Source organism: Herpailurus yagouaroundi, unplaced genomic scaffold, assembly GCF_014898765.1.
Source record: "Herpailurus yagouaroundi ecotype Mexico unplaced genomic scaffold, PumYag 140, whole genome shotgun sequence".
NCBI classification, from domain to species: Eukaryota; Metazoa; Chordata; class Mammalia; order Carnivora; family Felidae; genus Herpailurus; species Herpailurus yagouaroundi.
In genome coordinates this window covers 19,736,929-19,759,585 of record NW_024412395.1, presented here as the reverse complement: position 1 = coordinate 19,759,585, position 22,657 = coordinate 19,736,929, and the positions used below count along the sequence as shown (strand labels likewise).

Genomic DNA, 22,657 nt, shown 5'->3' with positions numbered 1-22,657 from the left:
TTTTCTTGTTGATTTATAAGTGCTCTTTACATATTATGGATACTCACTTGATAATTGGCATATACAGTGCTATTTTATCCTACTCTGTTTATTAATTTTAATGTTGTTTGTACCATTGTTCATTATATTACAGTTTTTGTTATTGTTGCTAATGCCATCAATCCTGTCCATCTTTTCTCCTTATATCTCTAGGTTCTATAAAAGTGCCTGGCACACAGACAATTCTCAATAAACACCTATGTATGGATTGAACAAAGTGAATAAGCAATTCTGTGCTGATGGGAGACTTCAAAACATCATTGGAGAAATTCTCATGTTTGAAAGTAGAAGTCTGGGGGAGGAGGGCCTTGCTAGTGTAACATTTAAGCATTGCTTTGAGATTTTTTTTCTCATGAGCTCATGGGCAGCTACTGCCCATCTTCTCTTTTCACACAGCCTCAGCTTCCAGGAAAGGTGCAGACTAAAATGCCCACTGTCTGTCACAACTCCAGTCTTTTCTCCCTGGACAACTTGTCCATGATTCCTCCATCAACTAAATAGAACAAATGAAATTACTCAGGTGGGGTAGAAGAGGCTGAGTGTCCTCCCTGCCTCCCAGTATCTTGGAAATCTAAAGAATTTTAGTTGGTACCACATAAACACATGCTGGAACCTGAATCTTAATTTCACAAGCAGTATCTTTATTTCTCTCATTTTTCTTTCACTTCCTCTGGCCGGTCCTATCCTCCTCTAACCTGATGGAAGCTTACTGAGGGAAATAAAAGCCACCACCTTTACACACCCACAGCTTGCTCAGTTTCCAAAAATGGCTCCAGCAAGAGTATCATGCTAAGAATTGTATGCACACACTTTTAAACACTGGCTCTGTCCTTCACCAGCTATTGAATCCTGAAGTGACCCAACTGCACTATGCCTCAGTTTCTTCAACTGTAAAACCCTGTTTTACAGAGTTATATTGAGAAGATTATCTGAGTACAAATATATCTAGTCCTTGACAGTCCTGGCAAAGAAAAAACACTTGAAACTTTTGGATATTCCAAATACACACAGTTGTCTTGAGTCTTACCTGAAGGGAAAACTTTTGGTAGTGATTATGAAGTCTTCCATTCTAAGGAGAAGTGCTGATTGCTGAACACACACCTATACCCACAGGGCTAATTTGGCCATTGTTCTTCTTAAAGAAGTTGTTATCATTGATTCTATTTCCTGGGGCTGATTTGAGACAAACTGGAACAAAATAAATGGTGTAGGATTTAACCTAGCCTAAACCAGGAAGGCTGACCAGACCTAGGGCCACCTGGTGGGGGGTGGGGTGGCAGAGGTGAGAGCTCTGGCTCAGTCAACAGCTGCTCTGCACTCAGGACAAGTTACCATCCAGTGTTATGCAATCAAATGCTAGAACATTCCAGATGTTCACCATGAGCCTGGATAGGGTTCCTGCTAAACGTCTGTGGTTATTTCAGCCAATCCAAACCCCTTCCAGCTTTCCCCTGGGCTCCCTGGCCCTAAGGTTGTGGGGTGGGGAAGAATCCCAGCCAGATTTCAGCAGAGCATTTTTCTTCCCTGGGTCAAAAAAGGGTTTTTCTCTCAGGTTTATCCATTTTTCATTTAAAAGTTGATATTCAACTTAACACAGTGAAACCTTACTCCCCAGAGGAATAGAAAAGTAAGCCACCCAAATCCTATTCAATAGGGTAAATATTGGAATAAGATAAGCATCTTGGCTGCCTTAAAAAGACCATTGTATTCCGGCAAACTGCCATTTCCTTACCTAGAGGAAGGCTCTGAATTCAGAAAGCCTGAAGCTCCAATGAAGGGGCTGAGCTGTAGTAAAAGAAAGCTATTATTATAGTCACCATTTATCCAGCCCTGCCATGTGCCAAGTTCCAATCAAAAGCTTCATCCGCTAAATTTATCTTTTTAGCAACCCTTCAGGGTTGGTATCTCTATCCCCATTTCTTGAAGCGCTCTCTCTTGACCCGTTTTCACCAAGACTGCATAGCCACCTCCCTCCCGTGCCCCAGTTAGACAGATGGGCCAATAATACTATCTTGGTTCCATTCTTCTCGACTTATAACATAGCTTTAGGCAAGTGGTACCTCCTTTAGCATCATTCTTTCCATCTCTGCCTCTGAATTTTCCACCTTCTTCCTGGGATAATGTGTAAATCAACAGGAACACTAGAGGCTGCTTTTTACTGACTAACCTACCACTGATTCTACACACTGTATATGTGTTATATAATTTAATCCTATAAATTCAATACTATTATTAGCTGTATTTTACAGAGGCATGGGAGGTTAACAAACTTGCCTAACCCACTGACTCAGAATCCTGTGTTCTTTTTTTTTTTTTCTCTTAAGTTTATTTATTTATTCAGAGAGAGAATGCTAGCGGGGCAGGGACAGAAAGAGAGGGAAAGAGAGAATCCCAAGCAGGCCCCACACTGACAGCATGCAGCCAGGCACAGAGCCCAAACCCCACGAAACCATGAGATCGTGACCTGAGGCCAGATCAAGAGTCAGACGCCCAACCGACTGAGCCACCCAGGTGCCCCCAGAATCCTGTGTTCTTGAGCAAAGTCTAGGCCAGACAACAGTTTGAAAGAACAGAAAGCCTGCCTTGACTTCTTTAAGACAAAGTCTGCATCCATGAAAGTTCAGGCTGACATTTTTCCCAAAGGGCCTGTCAGTCTGCAGGTGTTGATCAGGCTTTGTTCCAAACTAAGGGAAGCACTTAGAAAATCTCAAGATGTTAAAAAAAAGCCATTGATCCCAGAAAGTCACTGAAAATTCCAGAAGTTTCCTTTGGGTGCAAAGAGCAAGAGAGAGCCAGCCCTCTGTTTAAAAAAAAAAAGTAGAAAAGTCTTTGATTTTATTTGACTCAGGATAGCACGAAGGGGCTTCCCCAAAATCCCTGGGTGTTTGTAAGCCCTAGTACAGAGCCTAGTCTTGAAAGGCCCACTGCGATGTAAGTTTTCTCTCTGAAATGTGAAAGGACAGCCTAAGGACATCACATTAGGTGGTCACAGGTTGATTTTCTGTCTGTGGGGGTTGGGGTGGTGGGTTTTGTTTGTTCTGGATTTTAAATTTCTCCTGAAGTTTGTGTTTCTAGATGACTATCTCCTGAGCAGTCAAGCAAATGGACAAACACATTAGAGCAAAAACAAACATTTACATAGGCAGGGAAGTTCTTTCTCCCAAGTCCTAATTCACAGGACTGTATCCATTTAGGGATTAAAACAAACTGGCCTTTTTTTTTTTTTTTTTTTTTTTTTCCTTGAGGAGAGTGGATTCTTTCCAGAATTCCCATACTTTAGAGAGCAGGAACAAACTTTAATGACAGGATTCTTTCTTCTCTTTCCACAAATGAAAACCCAATTCAGATGAGCAATGCACATTGTAACTATTTGCAGCCTCATCATGCTCCAGCAAACTAATCCCAACAATTAGCCTCTTCTTTTCCATTAGACCATGTCCTTGAATTCCAGAAAGCTAGTATGAGAGCCAACTATCTATATATACATATAATTGTTTTAAAATTAATCTAGCGAGCTCTAGCCAGTCACTACTCTGGGAGATTAATTATTCCTTCTTCTCTTAAATCCAAGCAGCCCATGTAGATCTAAAATTATGGAAAGTTTACACTAAAATGCTCCTTGGGGATCATCTAGTCCAGGGTTTTCAAACTGAACCATTAGGGGTCAGGAAGTCAATATAAAGGGTTATGATCAGCATTCTTTAAAAATAGAAAACACAGAGAATTTCACATAGTAAGGGTAATTATTTTTTCATAAAAGTATTATCTCAGTTATATACATAGGTCTGAGGGTCACGACATAAAACTGTGGACACTTTTTTCTTTTTCTTAAGAGAGAGCAAGCAGGGGAGGAGTAGAGAGAGGAAGAGAGAGAATCTCAAGCAGGCTCCCCACTGTTAGCACAGAGCCCCGTGTGGGACTCAAACTCAAAAACAGTGAAATCATGACTTGACCTGAAATCAAGAGTTGGACGCTTAACTGACTGAACCATTCAGGCACCCCGACATTTCTTACTATGGTTCCTGGCCTAAAAAGTTTGAACACCGTTGACCAATCTTCTGCTTTTACAGATGGGGAAGATGAGGCCCCAGGAGGGAAGAATGACTTACCCAGGGTTCTGCTGCAGACCAGGGTGGGATCCAGTCCTTCTCCATTCCCTCCCTAACACACTGACTCCCTCCCAGCACCCTCCCACTGGTCAGCACACAACTCAGGCAGAATTCCCCTTAAGGGCCCAATAGCACCTAGTCTTTTTGTCACCCCACAGCACTGAGTACAGTGCAGAGCTCCTGGTAGGTATTGAATATTCACTTGGTGAATCACTGAGGTGGGCAGAAGATGGCTCAGGGAATAAAAATGGTAAGAAAATGCCCTGGAGAGGTACCTCGTGGCTCAGTTGGTTAAGCGTCCAACTCTTGGTTTTGGCTCAGGTCATGATCTCACACTTTGTGAGTTCAAGCCCTGCATGGGGCTCTGTGCTGACAGTGCAGAACCTGCTTGGGATTCTCTGTCTCCCTCTCTCTCTACCCCTCCCCCATTTGCACCCATATGTGTGCATGCTCTCTCTCACTCTCTCTCTCTCTCTCTCTTTCTTTCAAGATAAATAAATAAACATTGAAAATGCCCAGAAAAGGAGAAGAGCTCCATGGGAAGAGCCACCATGTTTGTGGGTTCCTGAACACTATTGACAATGATCCCAACAATAACCATCTACCAGCTATGTCCTCCCAGGTAGATGGGCTAAGCTTTAAGAATAAAATACCTCATTCAATCCTCACAAGAAGCTGGTGGGATGCTATTATCCAGGACCTACAGAGGTTTGGGAACTTGGCCAAGGTCATTTGGTTAGCCAAGATTCACCCTTAAACAGTTGGGCTTCAGACTCCACACTCTTAACCCTCCCCTCCACTCCTCCTTCTGAGAAATGGCAGACACACACACACAATGTCAGCTTTTGCAACAATGATTAGGTGCTTACTCAACTTGCTGCAAGACTGAATGAGTAGACAAAGGAAGAGGACCTACTCTAGCTTGCTGAGAGGCTAACGGCTGAAGTAGAGAACTGCTAGAGCAGGTCTAGCCTGGATAAACAAGCTAGCACAGGAGAAACCTTTTTCAAAAGGGGGAGCAGATGCCCCTGGAACGCAGATTGGAGGAGACTTTTCCACCTCTCCTTCCACCCTCCTATTGCTGCCCTCTGTGCCTGCCATTGCTGACAGAGCCAAAAGGAGCAACCACATCCTCAGTCTAGGGGCCTGGAATATGGGTTTATAATCCGGAGAAGAAGTGTGATGGGCCTATTCCCTAAACCAATGCTTCTCCAAATTTCCTGTTAAAAAAAAAAAAAATTAATGTAAGTTTGAGCCGTGGAAGAAAATAACTCTGCTTTTCATCAGCTTGGACTCCAGGGGCTCTCAAAGGCAGAGTGTCAAGTTAAAACATACAGCTAAAATAAAGAGGGAAAAGAGAAGAAAAGCCTGTCTCTGGGAGCCTTTTCTTTCTATTCTTCACTGTCAAGGAGGCAAATCTGGTTTAGTTATTCTTTTTTATACTCCCCTTAAGAAATTCTCAATATGATTGGCAAGAAGTCAGGAATAACAAGATAGAGCAGTGATGTAAATGCCTGTGGAAACAGTGGGTTCTTTGTGCTGATCTTGTCTATGAAGTTACAAAGTGGGGAGAAAAGCTGGGATCTGGGCTTTGATGCAGAGCCCTCGCATGTAAAATTTACAGTATCCTTCCTATCGGAAATGCTTAAATACTTTCCCTACAGGTATTTACAATCTGTCTCAACATTTGGCTGACTCCTGGTGATTTTCTCCTTTCATTCACATTAACTACTTAAAGGAAAACCCCAGGGCAGCATTAGAGTAGCACATTAAATTAAAACAAAGGATAAATCACCAAAGAAACATTGGAGGGTCTGGAACACAATCTTCCTCTGAGAGAAAACAAAACAAAACAAAACAAAAACCCAAAACCATTATTCTTCACAAATAGAAAACAATGACAAGATATTGACAAGGATCTAGAAAGTGGAGAAAACTAGTTCAGGCAAAACTGCATTTGAAACCACAATACTCTTCTCTTTCAAACTCCCAAAGCTCTGATATTCCACTGCCCTGTACCATTTCCCGTGTAGAGTCCCTTTAATAATCATAATAGACAAAATCCTTCCCTGTGTCTAACTTAATCTTTCTAACTGCAGTTTAATTTGAATTGTCTTATGTCTTGTTCTCAATAGAAAGAGAAGCACTAGATATATACATCTTACCATCTCCCAAGCTTCTGGGAAACTTGCCTGGAAGTAGCTCCAAGACTCATGTTTTATCTTATGAATTGTATACGCCATACCAGTGTTATCCATGTTTGTTTTCATATTAAAGTACTATTTGAGCTGTCATCAAATTAAATGGATCCTCTAGGAAAATAATACTGTGTTTATCCAATTGCTGGGAGGACACCCAGCTCACTGGCCTGCATCCCCATTAATAAACCCAGCTCTGGGGCGCCTGGGTGGCTCAGTCAGTTGAGCGTCCGACTTCGGCTCAGGTCACGATCTCACAGTCCGTGAGTTCGAGCCCCGCGTCAGGCTCTGGGCTGACAGCTCGGAGCCTGGAGCCTGCTTCAGATTCTGTGTCTCCCTCTCTCTCTCTGCCTCTCCCCTGCTCATGCTCTGTCTCTCTCCGTCTCAAAAATAAATAAAAACATTTAAAAAAAATAAAAAATAAAAATAAATAAACCCAGCTCTGAATAAGGTCTCTATTCTTTACAATAGTTTTGGCTGCAAGGAACAACACATCTAATTTAAAGCAGCCTAAACAGTGATGAAAATGTATTACTGTACATAAAATATTCCGGAGGTGGATGGTAGGAGGTTGTTTCAGTGCCTCAAAAATGTCATCAAGGACCCAGGTTCCTGGCAGCTTTCCATGCCCCCCAGGATTGGCATGCTGGCTAGATCCTTTGGCTTGTCCCATCATGGGCACAAGATGGGTGTCATGGTGATGGCAATTTAAATGAACACCCCAGTATCTGACTGAAGAAAATGAGTGGTTCCTCTCATGAATCATGCTTGATTAAGGAAGAAATGTTCCCCAAAGTTCCCCCAAGAAACTTTCCCTCAAGCCCCATTGGCCATAATTGAACCACATGCCTACTATAGGTTGAATGTTTATGAACCCCCAAAACTCCTTTGTTGAAATTCTAACCCCCACAGTGATGGTACTAGGAGGCGGGGCCTTTGGGACATGATTGGGTTAAGGCACAGCCCTCATGAATGGGATTACTGATCTTGTAAAAGTGGCCTAAGAAAGCTGCATCCCCACCATCAACCCCATTCACCATGGAAGCATACAGTGAGAAGGCACCATCTCTGAGGAAGCGAGCTCTCACCATATGTCAGATCTGCCAGTGCCATGATCTTAAACTTCCCAGCTTCTAGGACTGTGAGAAATAAATGTCTGTTGTTTATAAGCCACCCAGTCTATGGTAATCTGTTATAGTAGCCCGAATAGACTACGATAGTGCCTAAACCTTAGTTGTAAGGAAGACTGGAAAATGGAAAATCTGACATTGTCAAAAGCTTATAGTAAAAGGTAACTTTGGCCAGCAAGGAAGTAGATGAAGTAGGGGCCTCATAACTCCCCACTGGACAGGCAACCCAAAGGATCTACCACAGAGCCCTGATCCCATTGGCCCAGTCCTCATGATGGGGAAGGGAGCTAGGTACAACCACTTTGAATGAAGAAGACTTTCAAGGGACCCAGGCAAGTAGCCCTAGGAACTGTGGTTTTCTTATTTTTATAGCATTTTATTCCCTTCTTTCAGTCCTTTCTGACCCACTACTTCTATCTTCCTGTACCCCTTCTCTGCCTAGCACTATGGTCACAAAGTTCCTAGAACAACTAGGGTTCCCTCATCTGCCACTGGATCTAGGCCTAGTTTCATTGGTACAGGATTTGTTCCAAATCAAGGTCACAAACTCAAATGCCTCCATATGCATATTCTATACACATATATTTTCTTACCATAAAAAAAAGGGAGGGAAGTTCAAGAATAAATAACAAATGACATTTAACCTCAGTGTTGGGGATCAACAGGGAATGGTGGGGGTGGGAGGGGGCTAATGAACAGACAAATCACATCCCCTTCTAATGAGGATAGTAAAATGTCAACATATAGGAATACAGACATAGGATTGCCAGATAATCCTACTTTTCTACAGAAGTCAGAAATCAAGATTATTTTTTACAAAAATATATAAATGTTGGCTCAGTTTTTTTTTTTTTTTTTAATAATGTGCAAGCCAAACACAATATGCACATCTCCGTTCAAGAACTTGCCCTCCATTCTTCCATCAAAGCGCCTTTTTCCCTACTGGACTTGCTAGGTCTGGCAAAGCCATCTCTTCACATTATGGCTTTTCTTGACTACTGACCCTCCCCATGACCCAATTCTTCATTCTTGGATAAATGCAGTCCATATTCTTTCTGGCCACCAAGGAATTCTCAGGACTTCACCATCCCTGTTGACAACACATCAGACCTCTTGACCCCATAGTCCCTGCATCACAGCCTCATTTCACATTGGTATTTCTGGGCTGTTTCCCTGGTGAGTACACAGCTGAGGCCTTTCCCTTATGACTGCACTCTTCCACTCCACTGTGGCATCAGCTCTTCGCCGTCACCAAGACCTTTCTGGACTTGACCCCTCTGCCTTCCCCTTGTGCAGCTGTCAGCAGTGCAGACCACAGGAAAAACCTATTCCCCATCCTTCTGTAACCACCTGCTGGTTCCAAACACCAGACCCCAGCCCTGGATCCCCTCATCCAGTTCTGTGTTCTCTAGTTCTGATCCTGGGCTGAGGATGTTGCTGGACATCACCAGACACCATGGACTTGGTCCACTATTAATCCATTCTGTCTTACTTTCCACTGAGCCCTTACCTTTTGTTACTACTACTATTCCACAGTGGCCCCTCCAAACATTGTGTCCCTCTCATTGAGTAGTCAGGCTATTCAAAATCCCCACTGTCAGCAGGTAATGACAATGACAATGATATGCAGTGGGTTCTTTATTAAGAACCTGCATGTTCTGGGTATTTTGCAATATGTCATTGAGTCAGCTCTTCAAATTAGATACCATCCCCATTTATAGATGTAGTAACTGTCATATCATTGGAAATACACAGATTGCCTAAGATCAGATGGCTAGTTTCCCAGAAAGGAACACATCTATGCTACTTGGCTCCAAAGCCTCACCCTTTACCCTTTAACCCACTGAACTCATTCTGCCAGTCTCCTTCTCTCTTCCCTGGATTGTCTCTCTCAGCCCACATGATTTCTCCCTTCCCTTGTATCTCAGAGGAAGAGTGGTCCCTCCTACCTGGAGCTAGCAGCCACCCTATGCCCATAATTGCCTCTTCTGTACTCCCTTTCCATCTTCTAATGGTTCTTGGATTTTTCAATTTCTTCCTCTCTCCACAACACTGCCCTAAGTCCCTCCCCACTATATACTTCCCCTTTGTCACAGCCAGGAATGGAGCTCCATGTCCCTGAAAAGCCTTCACTTATTTCCACACCCTTCTCTGCTATGTTTCTCCTTCAATGTCATCATCAATCTAGCTAGTTCCTAAACTAATTCAAGCCAAAGTCTTAATGGATGTTATCCCTTCTAAAAACTGGAATAGAAGCCGTTGAAAGTTTACCCACAGAAAGAACAATTTTAGGAGAAGGAAAGTTTAAGGATATGATTTTTGAGTTAAGAGATAATAGACTAAATGAGTGGGACCATGGCACCTCTTGTATGGGGGGGGGGGGGAAGCCCCGCTGGACCACACATAAAGGACTCATCCCAGTTTCTTCCCAAAATGCCTCAGAATTTGATCCTCACAACAACCTATTTGAAATAAGTATTATGAGCCCTTCTTTTCAGCTTAGGAAAGTAAGGGCCAGAGGGGTTAAGAAACTTGCCCGAAGTCACACAGGCCAGTAGCCTAATATAGCTGGGATTTAAATCTGGGTCACCTGACTCCCCAGCCCCTGATCTTTTCATAAGACAAGAAGGTCAAGGTTGTACAATTGCAAATGCTAAAACAGACACACAGGACAGAGCACTACACCCCTCTCTTCTAAGTTTTCCACGTGACTCCTAGCATCCCCTCCTTCCCAGACCAGCCTCAGAGGACAAATGACCGCCATTTAAGGGTATGACTGGAGTTTGTATTCTCCTCCAGATTTCTATCTTCCTTCCCAGATACCAACCCTTCTAGATGGTAGCTAGTTCTTTAATTACTGGAAGCTAGAAAGGCCCGTGGCCAAGGACCTAAAAGAATGTGGCTAGGGGGCGCCTGGGTGGCTCAGTCGGTTAAGCTCCGACTTCAGCTCAGGTCACGATCTCGCGGTCCGTGAGTTCGAGCCCTGCGTCGGGCTCTGGGCTGATGGCTCAGAGCCTGGAGCCTGCTTCCGATTCTGTGTCTCCCTCTCTCTCTTCCCCTCCCCTGTTCATGCTCTGTCTCTCTCTGTCTCAAAAATAAATAAACTTAAAAAAAAAAAAAAAAGAATGTGGCTAGTATGATTCAGTCTGAGAGAAGACAGATGCCTTACGTGTTGTGCGGGCTATAGAAGCCCACGAAAAATGTTTGTTCTGAGGGACTATTTGAGCACATTTTTACATGGGTCTAACTTTTGAAAATCCTACCTGCCAACGGGCAAACAAATGATCCAGGGTTCATTTAGCCCATGTGATGGTTAAGATTGCTAGAGCTAAGTCAGGAATCCTCTAAGGAAGCTCTTTTTAAATGTCCAGGTAGCAATTCAGCAGAATCTGTTTTCATGCAGCCTGAAAAACAGAAAGTCAAAAATGTTGTTAGCGTCAGTACATGGGTTTTTTATGCTAGAAGCAGAGGCAGATCTGACAGGTGTTGGAGCAAAAGCTCCTATTTCAAGTTCATACAGATAACATCTTCAGATAACACGGAGGTAAGAAACCTAGGATACCTTCTCTGAAATAATTGCTACTGCGAAGCCTGGGGCTATTAAAAAGAGAAGAGGAAGAAGAAAGAAAAGACTCTGAATTGCACCAGCAAACTTTCAAGGCTCCTGCTGCCTGGTCTGGAGCCTTTGTTAGGAGGCTCATTGTTAAACAGGACAGCTACCAGAGGAAAGGAACCTCTGTCGGAATTCAGCTTCCATTGAGAGGTTATCAGCAGCTATTGTTTTGATGTTTCATTTGCAATGTTCAGGGGAGGAAACAGCCCTCACGTTTATGGCACCAATTCATTAGACATATTGGCTGGCTTCTTTCCCTGGGCTCCGGAATGATTTGCCATTTATGAAATGTCCTCTCTTCCAACTGTGCAAATGCCAAGTTATTCATTTGAAGTTCATGGCCCCTTTTCCCTCTTTATGTTCCCAGCTCTCTCCCTCTCCCACAAGTCACTCAGCGGCCGGGCAGGAAAAACTCCAGTGAACCCAGCGCGATCGGCAGAGGCATCAGACTTCCCAAACTTCCTCCTCTCCAATAAACGAGGTCTAACTGTTAGAGCAAATAACCCAAAGCTGCTTGCTCCCCCCAACCCCCAGCCCTCTCACAGCCCGGTTCCTCTCCCATTCCCATATTAAGGAAACAATGAAGCGAACACACCAGGATATTCTGGGGCGGACAGCGATCTCCAGCAATAAATTACTTCCTCACTTAGTGACTTTTATGGGTCAGGGAAACCATATGGCCCATGCAGCCGGCTCCAGGTCAACTCCAGCAAATTCGATGCTCATTTGTCTCACCCTGATCATATTAAAAGACTGTGGGGTGCCCAATCCTAAAGTTTTCCATCACCCCTACTCTCCAAATGCATGCAATTCACTCTCAATGACCGAGCTGCCTTCTTTTCTTGCTCTGTTCTCCCCCTTCTCAGCCTACTGGCTGACTTATGCTTAGCTGCTGGTATCTGGTTCTCCCTCAGCCAGCATCTTTCCAGGGCAGCCTGGTAGGGGGAATAATATTCCTTTAGGATTTATTGCCCTGACTGATGTACTTCTCTACATCTTTATCCTGCCTTTTCATCATCTTGGTGACAGAATTATGTAACGTATGTTGCCTCTAGTACTAATTTGCCAAATTAGGCAGGGAGAGGCTGACCTGGGTCCACTTACCCCTGTTCTCACTCTGGTGCTGTGGGTATCTTGGGAAGCCACCCCTTTGTGACACGGCATTGAGTAGGGCATCACTTCCAAGCCCACTGCCACTCAGAATGCTCTTAGGTTGTGTTTCTCAAAGTGGGGGCCCAGAATCCCCCCAATGGGCAGCTGTGAGGGATGCATAGGATGGGTGGACCCACATGAAGCCCCAGAATAAACCAGCCATTTCCTACTGGCATGTCAAGTAGAGAGAAGAGGGTTGAAAGTAATTTAACTGATAGGTAATTCAAAACATCTTCATATTAAAATAGCCTGAATTTAGCATACACTGGAAAGCAAAAACTTGGTAAGTTTAGACAAATTGATTTCTCATTTGCAGGAGGCCACTGTGGGTCACCATCCTCCCCTAGACTCCCACCCTCAGGATAATTTCCCCTCTTCTGTTCCCAGAAGTATTTTGGTGAAAAGTATGAGAATTGGGCTAGGTGGAGATTCTGAATGCTATTTACAAAAATAATAATAGTTATTACTGCTTTCTCTGAGATGATTTTTTCTCAAGCAATGTTATCATTATATTTCTGTGCATGGATTAATAATAATAATTAAGTTTCTGCTGTGTGCCATCTCAAAGAAGATATTGTTATTCCATTTGACATTTTACAGATGAGCAAACTAAAACCCAGAGAAATTAAATGATTTGCCCAAAGTCTTTTAATCAGTAACTGGAAGAAGCAGGATACGAACTCGTATTATCTGGTCCCCAAAACTACTTCTTATTGCAGTACAAAAGAAAATGACCAAACTTTAAAAAGAAATAAATGAAAATCTTGAATATCCAAAAATTTCAGTATTAAAAATTACAATCTACAATTTATTGAGCACTGACCATGTGCTAGAAATTATTTTAAGCATTTTATATATCTCATATAGTCACAACAACTTTTGGAATTAGGGACTATTATACTCACTTTGTAGGTGAAGAAACTGATGCAGAGAGTTAACAGTTTATGAGGAAAGGAACCACATCTATCTTGTTCATTCTTTTATCATAATATTATCCTGGCATATAGTAGGCAATGGTTGAGTGAATTAATTGAATGTTATAGTTACAAAATACCTAACTGGATATTAATGAGGGCAATGGAGGTAGATCAACCATTTTGTTTATCTTGTTCATAATTTGATCACTAGTATCTACCATAGTTTTGGTACATTAGTTGAATGAATAAACTAAATCTTATATTCACATAATATTAAATTTACTATTAATATATTGAATATGTGACATCAACCTGTTTAGTATTAGGTACCTATATAGGGTGATGTATTAGTCAGGACTTTCTGGTTGCAAATGACAGAAATCATTACAAACTACAATAAGAGAAAAAAAAAAAGACAAAGTAAGGAAAGAAGGAAGAAATTGGCACATGGAACTACAAAGTTCAGAGCTGGACTTCAGGTAAGACTGTATCCAGGAGCTCCATCAAAACCACTTAATAGTTCAGTTTTCCTTTCACAGACTCTTCCACATGGTGGCAAGACCCTGTTGGTCACATCATCCTTAAAGCTAATGCTGACAGAGAAAAGTGCCTCTTTCCATTTAGTTCCAGCACAAGTTCCATAAAGAACTCAGATTACACCAGCTGGAGTCACAAGTCCGTCCTTGAACTAATCACTGAAGCTAGGGAAATGGTGTTCTGATTAGAGAGGCCTCTCTCCTCTGGAAGAGAGAGAAAGGCCACTTTCCTTCCCAAGCTATGTGGAATAGGTTCCCTCTGAAAAACAAGTTTTGGGGGGCGCCTGGGTGGCTTAGTCAGTTAAGTGTCCGACGTTAGCTCAGGTCATGATCTTGCAGTTCATGAGTTTGAGCCCCATGTGGGGCTCTGTGCTGACAGCTCAGAGCCTGGAGCCTGCCTCAGATTCTGCTTCTCCCTCTCTCTCTGCCCCTCCCCCATTGCTCGCGCTCTCTCTCTCTCTCTCTCTCTCTCTCTCTCTCTCTTGCTCTCTCTCTCTCAAAAATAAACATTAAAAAAGTTTTAAAACAAGTTTTGGTTTTTAGATGAAATGGGAAAGGGGAACCATGTTGGGCAAAAGCTCTGGCTGCCATATTGGCAAGAAAACCCATGACTTTCCCTCATGGGTTCTGGCCCCAAGAGTGAGACTCCCGAATCTACAAATTTCTTCCTATTACTTTCCTTCAGCCTGGATCTGGGCTTCCTGGAGATGCATTCCCGAGGATTAAAGCACCTTCAGGCAAGTCACTTTCTAGTCCCCTCTCAGCCCCAGGCCCACCCCCACAAAATCCTAAACAGGGTCTTCCTTTAGTGTACAATGTTGGTATATAATGTAATTGTATTGGACAGGGAAGAGGAGCCATCCAGGCCCTCCAACTCATGACTCATTTGTCCTACTCACATTTACACTGCATTCCCCAGCTTTCTGCTCCGGATACATGTTGTTTCCTACTCTGATGCCATTTTTCAGTCCTTTATAATGGGCCTTCCCCTGTTACATGCCAAGTGCAAATCTAAGTGTGCAAGAGCATCAGTCATGGTCTGGCAATGGGGTTGAAAGATGGCCTCAATTCTCACTCATCATCACAAAATCAGTAATGTGTGCAGAGAAGTCAGGCCTATTTATGAGAGGCTATGATCTGTGACAGACCAAATGACACATTTTCAAGTGCTGCTGCAGGGCCTCCAGTAAGAGGAGCAGCACCACTGAGTCCACTTCAGGCCTGGGTCCTCTTGCCCATGCGTGGATTCTGACAGTCACAAAGGCACAGTGTTGTTCACAGTACTTCAACTGCACAATTTTTAAATCATGGGGTAACGCAGGGCTTAATTTTACTTTCAGTGGTGCAAGGATCTTCAGGGTTACTTCCAAATCTCTGATGTACCCTCTGATGAAGAAACTGCTTATCAGGACTTATAATCCTGGCCCAAAGAGTTATTAAAAAAAAACAGTACAAAACATCCTATCCAGCAGCTGCAAACTGGCAGCCCTTAGGCTGATTATGATTCATATACATGTTTTGCGGGGTTCTGGGAGTACTTACCAATAAGGAAATTTCACCTCTAAAAAATCCAGAGTCCTGGGGCGCCTAGTGGCTCAGTCAGTTAAGCATCCAACTTCGGCTCAGGTCATGATGTCATGGTTCATGAGTTCAAGCCCCGCATAGGGCTCTGCACTGATAGTGCAGAGCTTGCTTGGGATTCTCTCTCTCCCTCCCTCTCTCTGACCCTTCCCCATTCATACTTTCTCCCTGTCTCAAAATAAATAAATAATATTTTTTTAAAAATCCGGAGTCTCATGGGGCACCTGGGTGGCGCAGTCGGTTAAGAGTCCGACTTCAGCCAGGTCACGATCTCGCGGTCCGTGAGTTCGAGCTCCGCGTCAGGCTCTGGGCTGATGGCTCAGAGCCTGGAGCCTGTTTCTGATTCTGTGTCTCCCTCTCTCTCTGCCCCTCCCCCGTTCATGCTATGTCTCTCTCTGTCCCAAAAATAAATAAACGTTGAAAAAAAAATTAAAAAAAAAAATCCGGAGTCCTTATTTATCATAATATTCAAAAGATCAGACAAGCTAGGCCCACAATCCAGCATGGTAGCCATCAGCAGAGGCAGAAGCTGTAGCTGCTCCATTTAGGCAGGTGAAAATTCACTAGTTCTCCACAGTCTTTACCATTCCCTATTGTCTCCCATTTGCATTACCCACTGCACCCCTCATAGGCATTTAATTCTGCAGCTCCCGACTATCTACACCTCTCTTGTGACAGCAGATTTCCAAGGAGGCCCAAAACGGCGGAATGGCTTGCTCAATTCAGACTGAAATTCTGTTTGTTGTTATTTTTAACAATATGCTGACTTTTCCTCCTTTTTGAAAAATTATTATACAGTAAAACTGTTTTTGTATATAGTTCTATGAATTTTAACACATGTATAAATTCATGTGATCTCCACCACAATCAGGAAATAAAACAGTCCATCACCCCCAAGAAACTGTGTCATGCTGCCCCTTTATTGCCACTCCCTCCTGCCATCACTACCCCTCAGCAACCACTGATCTGTTCTCCATCACAATAGTTTTGCCTTTAAAGCCTATCAGAAAAGTGAAATCATACATTATGTAACCTTTTAATGCAGGCTTCCATAATGTTTATATCACTTGAGGTTTTGGTAAACCAGTAGTTCATTCCTGTTTATTACTGTGTGGTGTTCCTCTGTATAGATATAACACAATTTTTCTGCAGACTGAAATTCTTGATTCAAATTCAGAGAGATTTTTTGAGAGGTGGGGCAGTGGGGTGCTGCTTGAAACTGGCTGGTGACAGTTGATTGTTAACTTTTCAGAAACTATGCCAGCTGGTTGCTAAACACAGCCATTAAACAGTTAAATTAAATGTAAAAGAACTAACTACTCAAAATTCATCACTGAAAATTATTACTAGAATTACTAGATTCTACTATTATCAAAGATCATGAGGTTATTTCATCTATTGCATCTGTATGGTGGGAGTACTGTATAATGACGGGCAACTTTCCAAATTTATGTTCAGCGGCTTCACGTTGCTGCCATTAAATCCATCATGATGACTATTTACACCATGGATATCTGCAAATGCTACAGCACAAATCAGGTGCCTGATTCCTTCCTTCCTTCCTTCCTTCCTTCCTTCCCTCCTTCCTTCCTCCTTCCCTTCTTCCCTCCCTCCTTCTTTTCCCCCTCTTTTCTCCTTTTCGTCCACCCTCCTTCCCTCCCTCTCTTCCTTCCTTCCTTCCTTCCTTCCTTCCTTCCTTCCTTCCTTCCTTCTTCCAGACAGCAGTTATCAAACATTTACTAGCACACTGTGGGGTGGGAAAAGTTTGAAAGAGCCTAGATCCTCTCTACAGCAGACGCTTCACCCATTGTCCTCACTGGTTCCCTCCCTACTGCACACTGTGCCCAGCTTTTCTTATAGATTCTAGTTGGGTCAAAGTGTATCATCCCCTGGGGAAAGGATGGGGAGATGGGGACACTAAACATGGTAAAAGCCTGACAAACTGCACTTCCCAACAGTATGTTCAGTAGAAGTGCCCCGAGCTGGAGTGAAGATGCCTGGTTATTGCTCTGCCTCACAGGGGCATGGAGCATAATTCTTTTTTCCTACCTCCCCAACTTTTCCCACAGCATGAACCTCACCTGGGAAGTGCTTTTACACAAACCTACTCCTCATCCAACTCCTCCTGCCACTGAACCTCCTCAGTGAAAGGAGGAAGCTAGGTGGAATCAGAGTTTGCAAAACCCAAAGTTCAAAGGCACACCTCCCAGGGATCACCAGGATGCAGAGGCTGGGACAAGAGGATGTGGGGTGGGGGTGGCTTTGGACCCTCCACCTCCTACTTCAACTAAAGCCCCTTCACTTTTATGCTTCACTTTAATGTTTTATAGATGAGGGATCAATGTAAGATTTCCTTTGAAAAGGGGTTTCTGCTACTAAAAGAAAGTAAAAACTCTTTGAACACAAGTGTTTAACCCTAAAAAAAAAATCCCTCATTGGAACTACAGCAAGAAGCTCCTAAATGGTCTTCCAGTTTCCACTCTAGCACCTCCCTTCTCCCCTCCCCACCCCCCAACACACAGCAGCAGCCACTGTGATCCAGTTAAAATGCAAATCAAATCATTTCACTTTTCTCCTCAAGATTTTGCCATTTTCCCATAGCTGTCAGGATAAATCTAAAGTCTTTATTGTTTTTTCTTTAAAAAAAAATTTTTTTTTTTAACGTTTATTATTGAGAGACAAAGAGAGAACAGAGCATGAGCATGGGAGGGACAGAAAGAGGAGTAGACACAGAATCTGAAGGAAGCTGCAGGCTCTGAGCTGTCAGCACAGAGCCCAATGTGGGACTCGAACTCACAAACCCAGTGAGATCATTGACCTGAGCCGAAGTCAGATGCTTAACTGACTGAGCCACCCAGGCACCCCAAATCTAAAGTCTTTAACATGCACCATAAGATTGTACCATAAGGGTCTGGCCCCAAGCTCTCCCTCTGACCTCATCTTCACTCACCACACTTACCACACACCTGGCCTCTGTGCCCTTCTTCACAGGTGCCAGTCATGGTTCAAGCACATTCCCACCCCAGGATCTTTGCATAGCTTTCTAGAATGCTCTTCCTTTCAGTGCCCACATACTTTGTTCCCTTAAAGATATGGCCAAATTTCACAATCAGTGAAGCCTTCCCAAATCCTCTTGTCAAAACAGCTTATTTTCACTATCGCTCTTCCTCCCTCTCCTTAACCTAAAATATGTGTTTCATGATTAAAAAACTAGATCATGTTTATTTTAGAAACTGGAGAAAATCTGAAAATACCATAAACCCAGAGACAAAAACTAACGTTTTGCTATATTTCTTTCTAGTATTTTCCTTTCTCCTCTTTTGGTCTGGTTCTTCTTCAGTGTTCATTGTATACAAAGTTAAATAGTCAACTAGATCCATTATGAAAAGCAGCAATTTCCTACCTCTTCCATGTCTCCTCCCCAAGCCAACGACTTTCAACAACTATAACTGATTTTTTATTTTTGGTTATTGCTTCCAAATCCACAACAAAACAAAACAGAACCAAAATACTTCTAGGCATTACCACCTGATTTTCCACTATGGAAGGTGAAGATTTTAACTCTTTCTTCCCTCTGCTCTCACACATAAGCACACACTTTCCTTCCTTCTGTCCTCTTAATATATAGAACTTTAGTATCAGATAGCATTCAGTGTTACCTAATGATGACTAAGCAAACACAATGAATCATGTAATATTATATTACTTTTTCTTTCGATTATTTGTTTGCCTGGAGTTACTAATTTTATCATTTCCTTTTTCATGGTTTCCTTAGTTCCGTGTCCTTATCAGTAAAAAACAACAACAACAACAACAACAACAACAAATTTCACCCGTTGCCTAAATGTTCTCAACAGGCATTCAGGCACACTACATATCAATGTGTATTTTAATTTCTTGCATACTCTCCTCCCTTCACCTTCTGACATGATCCAAACTAAAGTGGTTTCCCTGTACATGTGGGACATTGCTGACTTCTGGAATTTCTCTTCACCATCATTCTAGGCACCCTTTGTTTCCCAACTCCAACATCTTTCTCTTCTCTTGGTTTACTCTATTGTTTTAGTGGAGCGTATGCTCCAAAAGCTTTCCAAACAAGGCTGCCTGGAAGACTCCTTTCTTTTCTTTTTCTTTTTCTTTTTCTTTTTCTTTTTCTTTTTCTTTTCTTTTCTTTTCTTTTCTTTTCTTTTCTTTTCTTTTCTTTTCAGACCTTGCTCATCTGAAATTGCCTTTATTCTGTCCTTACAGCTCATTGATAATTGAATCGTAGGTCTGAAATCATTTGCCTTCAGAATTTGGAAAGCATTATTCCATTGTCTTCCAGCTCCCGAATTTTCTCAATAGAAATCATTCTAATTGATGATCCTTTGTAAGTGACATGTTTTTGCTGTCTGGAAGGTTTTAAGCCCTTTTTTCTGCTTAGTGTTCTGAAACTTCACAATGATGTGAGTGTGGGACTATTTTCACCCGTTGTGCAATTGTGATGGCACTTGGTGGCCTTTTCCATACGGAAACTCACATTTTTCAATTCTGTGAATCTGTATTGAATTCTTTCTCTGACAGCCCTCCCTCTCCTTTGTTATCCCTCTTCTCTTTCTCAAATCCCTATTGTTTGGACCTCCTGGGCTACTCTTCTAATTTTCTCACCTTTTCTCCCCTACTTACCCACCTCTTTGTTTTTTTATTCTACTTTTGGAGAGGTTTCTTCAACTTTCCAATTCTGCTGCATTTTTCATTTTTGCCATCACATTTTTAATTTCCAACCACTCCTCCTTTTTGTCCTCTGAATATTACTTTCATATGTAGCATTCTGTTCTTATTTCTGAGTTGCAATATTTTTATCTCTTTAAATATTTAATGAATTCTCTCCCTTCCTCTCCCTCCCTCTTATAAGTTTTCTTTTTCCCATGTAGTCTGTTTCCTCCAGGTTGCTTTTTCCCACGCATTTGTTTTTCGTTTGGTCTTTCTTATGAGAACCTGTCCTCAGATGTCTGGTAATCCTTGGCCATCTGGTCCTCTGAGGAACAGGGAACAAAATGCTGATTGATAGCTCTGAATAGACAGGTGTGGCTTGCTGACTGCAGAGTTTCACTATGTAGTGTGAACGGTTTACACTATCTGATTGGAAAACTCCAATATCAGTATCTTTAGGTCTTTATCTCTTGAGGTGGTCAGGCTCTCCAAAGAGTTATTTCTCCATACTCTTCTGGAGGGTATAGGTCTGGTTGCCATCATCCTTGGAGAAAGAAAGCCTCAGCATCCAGTATACATACACTCAATTAATCCCCAGATTTGTGTCCAGCCTGCCATCCTCAACTGGGCAGGAAGTCTTCTCCAGAGAATGCCTCCAGCATCCTGCCAGAGGTGCCCAGCTCTTCTCTATGGAGAAGAGTAGAGGGTGTGGAGAGCTAACTGTGAACTGGTGATCTTTATTTTATCTTCAGTTCCTTACACCCACACCCACCCCCACACACACACTATTCCAGATTCACCTGATACACCACTTCCTGCACATTGGGACGTGTGCATGTAAATGGGGTTGGTTCACAGCTTTCTCCTCTGCCCACCACGTATACAAATTTCTCAAGTTTGCCTTCTAGCTCCCACCCTCAGCCCTGTCATCGCCCCCTCCTTTCGCCTTATCTATGAGTATCTGTGCCTTTAAAAGTGCCTTTATTTCATTCTAGGGGGTCTCAGAGGGAGTAAAAGCAGACATATTTTCAATCTGACATCTGTGTCTAACAGCCCATCACCTATCTCTATCTCTTTGTTTGCTGATTGCCCATCTTCCCTCACTAGAATATGAGCTCCATGATGGAAAGAACTGGTATGTTTTAGTCACCCCTACATCCTCAGCTCCTAAGAGTGTGTGGCACATACTAGATGCTCACCATTTGATGAACAAATGGATAAAAAGTAAGAAGGAAAGAAGATTCCTCCAGCTCTATTTCTATTCTGTAAGTTTTGATTCCATTTCCCAAATTTATTCTAACTTTCCTTCTCTTGAGCCCTGTCCCTTTAACCCAAAGACCTCCCACTTCACTGTTTACCAACCTTTACTCCTTCCTGGCAGTCTTTTTTCTTGGCTCACTCCTACCTCTCCTCTCTCTTGCTACTACCTGGCATCAATTTCAGCGTCAATTTCTGTGAGGGAGATTGAATTTTCACTCAGTAAAGCACACCTGCTACATTTGTAGGGAAGTACAAAGAGAGAAGACTTGGTTCCTACCTTCTATGAATAAACATAATTTAACTAACTCTCTTTTAAAAATCAAGATTCCTTTGAGACTCTAATTCAAGCTAGGTTTTAAAAAGAAAAACCCAAAGGAACATCAAATTACCAGAGAGCCAGGAGCAGATGGGTTAATAAGAAAAGATTTGGGGATGGGGAATTTGAGGGATTATTGGGAGGGAAAGAGGACTAAGCTTCTAGACAAAGAAAAACCAAATTAACACTCAGAGTGTTCACATTCACCCTTATCCTGCCAACCCCTCCTCTCCTTGTCTCTTGGTAAAAACCACAGCTAAATTGAAAGGGAAGAAAATTACTCATTTTTTTCTTTAAGAAAGTATTTATTGAATTTTCTATTATGTTTCAGCACTTGGTGAAGAAATCATGTGTGGTGTCTGCTCTTATGAAATTAGAGCCTAGTGGGAAATTCAGACTACAAACAGGTAAACAAATAAAATACACAGTATACTCAGTAGCAGTTGCTTTGAGGGAAGTGAGTAGGATTCAGTAACAGAAAGTAACAGAGAGGACTTCCTTAGATGGGGGTGGACAACGAAGGCTCCTCTGACAAAGAGCGATGAACATTTTGTTGTTGTTGTTGTTGTTGAATTCCAGTCATTTAGTTTCCACTTGTCTCACCCAAGTTACTCTTTATCCTTTAGAAATTTAAACTCTTCCTTATATGCAGATATGTTGTTAGGTTATATGTGACCCCATCCTCAGCTTCAAAGAAGGGTCCTGTTGGTTTAAGTAAGTCGGATTCCTCCCCACTGTCTTCATTTCCCTCCCAAGGTGAATGGTTTAGACACTGGCGTGTGATACAGTTTAGGCCAATGAAATAAACAGGACCCCTGGAGTTGAACAGGAGTTACTGGAAAAGACCCTCTCTCTTCTCCTGGAGATTATGGTGTGAGGATGTGATTCTAGAACAATGACAACCATTTTGCAGCCATGAGGAAAGAGCTATAGCTGTATAGTAGTAAATGAGAGAAACAGGGTCCTCAGTGACATACATCAAGCTTTTCTTGAAGTCAAGCACTATTTCTGGACTAGTTAGATACAAGAACCAATAGATTCCCTTTATTATTTAGGGTAGTTTTGAGTGGGATTTTCTCATTTGCAATCAAAACAAAGTAATCATAACTAGAGA

General features: G+C 42.5%; 1 protein-coding gene across 1 annotated transcript in view; it reads right to left on the bottom strand.

Moving 5' to 3' along the window:
* Positions 1–22,657, bottom strand: part of THSD7B (thrombospondin type 1 domain containing 7B) — a 1,621,840-nt gene that overhangs the window by 1,438,389 nt on the left and 160,794 nt on the right. Inside the window, exon 4 of the mRNA XM_040474954.1 lies at positions 10,740–10,880. The gene's annotated coding sequence lies outside the window, so the exon portion shown is untranslated. The remainder of the gene's footprint in view (positions 1–10,739; positions 10,881–22,657) is intronic.